Source organism: Hippocampus guttulatus, unplaced genomic scaffold, assembly GCF_054856545.1.
Source record: "Hippocampus guttulatus isolate MCC_2025c unplaced genomic scaffold, RoL_Hgut_1.0 HiC_scaffold_34, whole genome shotgun sequence".
NCBI lineage: Eukaryota > Metazoa > Chordata > Actinopteri > Syngnathiformes > Syngnathidae > Hippocampus > Hippocampus guttulatus.
Window position 1 is genome coordinate 85,001 of NW_028233893.1, and position 4,420 is coordinate 89,420.

The window sequence follows — 4,420 nt, forward strand, 5'->3', positions numbered from 1 at the left end:
GCGGAGCTCCGCCGTCAGAGGCCGGGTTTTCGCACGGGGTATCCGCCCCGGGCGCCTCTCGGGCGGCCTTCCCAACTGCCGTCGACCGCCTGGAGGGGGAAATAGAAAATATTCGATAGTGCGGAGCTCCGCCGTCAGAGGCCGTTCCAGTGCTTTTGGGTGGCTGGAAACACCCTCACGATGGTCTGATTATACTCTTAGGGGCCTCCCCTGTGTCGCCCTGGAGGTCACCCATTCAAAACATGCTCACCTATATACGTTTCGGAAAGTATTTTGGTGAACGCTCACTTTCTAAGCCTTTTAGCCTTCTTGACCCCCTAACTCCCCATATCTGGTTTACCTACTACAGCGCCCCTAACGACCAAAATCGGTACTGCATACCCCTGGTACCCCCGCCATTGAAAATGAATGGGGGAATTTTTTTAATTTCTCAATCCGGCCAGGAGGCCTCTTTTTCGGCCACGCTCGGCCGGCGAGCCGGTCCGCTCTTTACCCCTGGTACCCCCAGCCCTACCCCTGGTACCTCCCCCATTGAAAATGAATGGCGACCCCTGGTACCCCCAGCAACACCCCTGGTACCCTCAGCCTTACCCCTGGTACCCTCAGCTCAACCCCTGGTACCCCCAGCCTAACCCCTGGTACCCTCAGCGGCACCCCTGGTACCCTCAGCAACACCCCTGGTACCCCCAGCCAGCTTCGCCCCTGGTACCCTCAGCCTTACCCCTGGTACCCTCAGCCCAACCCCTGGTACCCTCAGCCCAACCCCTGGTACCCCCAGCCAGCTTCGCCCCTGGTACCCTCAGCCTTACCCCTGGTACCCCCAGCCTTACCCCTGGTACCTCCAGCCTAACCCCTGGTACCTCCAGCCTTACCCCTGGTACCTCCAGCCTTACCCCTGGTACCTCCAGCCGTACCCCTGGTACCCTCAGCCTTACCCCTGGTACCCTCAGCCTTACCCCTGGTACCCTCAGCCTTACCCCTGGTACCCTCAGCCGCACCCCTGGTACCCTCAGCCGCACCCCTGGTACCCTCAGCGGCACCCCTGGTACCCTCAGCCTTACCCCTGGTACCCTCAGCCGCACCCCTGGTACCCTCAGCGGCACCCCTGGTACCCTCAGCGGCACCCCTGGTACCCTCAGCCGTACCCCTGGTACCCTCAGCCGAACCCCTGGTACCCTCAGCGGCACCCCTGGTACCCTCAGCGGCACCCCTGGTACCCTCAGCGGCACCCCTGGTACCCTCAGCGGCACCCCTGGTACCCTCAGCGGCACCCCTGGTACCCTCAGCGGCACCCCTGGTACCCTCAGCGGCACCCCTGGTACCCTCAGCTGCACCCCTGGTACCCTCAGCGGCACCCCTGGTACCCTCAGCGGCACCCCTGGTACCTCCGCCATTGAAAATGAATGGGCGGCCTTCCCACCTGCCGTCAGCCGCCCGGAGGGGGAAATAGAAAATATTCGAAAGTGCGGAGCTCCGCCGTCAGAGGCCGGCTTTTCGCCCGGGGTATCCGCCCCGGGGCGCCTCTCGGGCGACCTTCCCAACTGCCGTCGGCCGCCCGGAGGGGGAAATAGAAAATATTCGAAAGTGCGGAGCTCCGCCGTCAGAGGCCGGCTTTTCGCCCGAGGTATCCGCCCCGGGGCGCCTCTCGGGCGGCCTTCCCAACTGCCGTCGGCCGCCCGGAGGGGGAAATAGAAAATATTCGAAAGTGCGGAGCTCCGCCGTCAGAGGCCGGCTTTTCGCCCGAGGTATCCGCCCCGGGGCGCCTCTCGGGCGGCCTTCCCAACTGCCGTCGGCCGCCCGGAGGGGGAAATAGAAAATATTCGAAAGTGCGGAGCTCCGCCGTCAGAGGCCGGCTTTTCGCCCGAGGTATCCGCCCCGGGCGCCTCTCGGGCGGCCTTCCCAACTGCCGTCGGCCGCCCGGAGGGGGAAATAGAAAATATTCGAAAGTGCGGAGCTCCGCCGTCAGAGGCCGGCTTTTCGCCCGAGGTATCCGCCCCGGGCGCCTCTCGGGCGGCCTTCCCAACTGCCGTCGGCCGCCCGGAGGGGGAAATAGAAAATATTCGAAAGTGCGGAGCTCCGCCGTCAGAGGCCGGCTTTTCGCCCGAGGTATCCGCCCCGGGCGCCTCTCGGGCGGCCTTCCCAACTGCCGTCGGCCGCCCGGAGGGGGAAATAGAAAATATTCGAAAGTGCGGAGCTCCGCCGTCAGAGGCCGGCTTTTCGCCCGAGGTATCCGCCCCGGGCGCCTCTCGGGCGGCCTTCCCAACTGCCGTCGGCCGCCCGGAGGGGGAAATAGAAAATATTCGAAAGTGCGGAGCTCCGCCGTCAGAGGCCGGCTTTTCGCCCGAGGTATCCGCCCCGGGCGCCTCTCGGGCGGCCTTCCCAACTGCCGTCGACCGCCCGGAGGGGGAGATAGAAAATATTCGAAAGTGCGGAGCTCCGCCGTCAGAGGCCGGCTCCACGCTTCATTCATCCGACCGAGACGCCTCTCCGCCGGCCACACTCGGCTGCGGGGCCGGCCCGCTCTCCGCCATTGAAAATGAATGGGGGGCATTTTCTCATGCTTTCAATCCGCCTAAGAGGCATCTTTCCCGGCCAACTTTGTGCCCCTGGTACCTCCAGCATCGAGAAAGCATGGTGACTCGTCCGACACATGCCCCCCTATATACGTTTCGGAAAGTATTTTGGTGAACGGTCACTTTCTAAGCCTTTCGCCTTCTTGACCCCCTAACTCCGCATATCTGGTTTACCTACTACAGCGCCCCTAACGACCAAAATCGGTACTGCTACCCCTGGTACCCCCGCCATTGAAAATGAATGGGGGAATTTTTTTAATCCCCCAGGCCGGCCAGGAGGCCCCTTTCCCGGCCAAACTCGCACGCTGGGCCGGCCCGCTCTTTACCCCTGGTACCCCCGCCATTGAAAATGAATGGGGGAATTTTTTTCAATCTCCCAGGCCGGCCAGGAGGGCTCTTTCCCGGCCACACTCGCACGCCGGGCCGGCCCGCTCTTTACCCCTGGTACCCCCAGCTCTACCCCTGGTACCCCCGCCATTGAAAATGAATGGGGGAATTTTTTCAATCTCCCAATCCGACCAAGAGGCCTCTTTTCCGGCCAAACTCGCACGCCGGGCCGGCCCGCTCTTTACCCCTGGTACCCCCAGCTCTACCCCTGGTACCCCCGCCATTGAAAATGAATGGGGGAATTTTTTCAATCTCCCAATCCGACCAAGAGGCCTCTTTTCCGGCCAAACTCGCACGCCGGGCCGGCCCGCTCTTTACCCCTGGTACCCCCAGCTCTACCCCTGGTACCCCCGCCATTGAAAATGAATGGGGGAATTTTTTCAATCTCCCAATCCGACCAAGAGGCCTCTTTTCCGGCCAAACTCGCACGCCGGGCCGGCCCGCTCTTTACCCCTGGTACCCCCAGCTCTACCCCTGGTACCCCCGCCATTGAAAATGAATGGGGGAATTTTTTCAATCTCCCAATCCGACCAAGAGGCCTCTTTTCCGGCCAAACTCGCACGCCGGGCCGGCCCGCTCTTTACCCCTGGTACCCCCAGCTCTACCCCTGGTACCCCCGCCATTGAAAATGAATGGGGGAATTTTTTCAATCTCCCACGCCGGCCAAGAGGCCTTTTTCCCGGGCACGCACGCTCGCCGGGCCGGCCCGCTATTATTAAACTCTCACCCCTGCAAGGAGGCCTTTTTCCCGGGCACGCACGCTCGCGGGGCCGGCCCGCTATTATTAAACTCTCACGCCGGCCAAGAGGCCTTTTTCCCGGGCACGCACGCTCGCCGGGCCGGCCCGCTATTATTAAACTCTCACGCCTGCAAGGAGGCCTTTTTCCCGGGCACGCACGCTCGCCGGGCCGGCCCGCTATTATTGAACTCTCACGCCTGCAAGGAGGCCTTTTTCCCGGGCACGCACGCTCGCGGAGCCGGCCCGCTATTATTAAACTCTCACGCCTGCAAGGAGGCCTTTTTCCCGGGCACGCACGCTCGCCGGGCCGGCCCGCTATTATTAAACTCTCACGCCTGCAAGGAGGCCTTTTTCCCGGGCACGCACGCTCGCCGGGCCGGCCCGCTATTATTAAACTCTCACGCCTGCAAGGAGGCCTTTTTCCCGGGCACGCACGCTCGATGAGCCGGCCCGCTATTATTAAACTCTCACGCCGGCCAAGAGGCCCTTTTCCCGGGCACGCACGCTCGATGAGCCGGCCCGCTATTATTAAACTCTCACGCCGGCCAAGAGGCCTTTTTCCCGGCCACGCACGCTCGCGGAGCCGGCCCGCTATTATTAAACACTCACGCCTGCAAGGAGGCCTTTTTCCCGGGCACGCACGCTCGCCGGGCCGGCCCGCTATTATTAAACTCTCACGCCGGCCAAGAGGCCCTTTTCCCGGGCACGCACGCTCGATGAG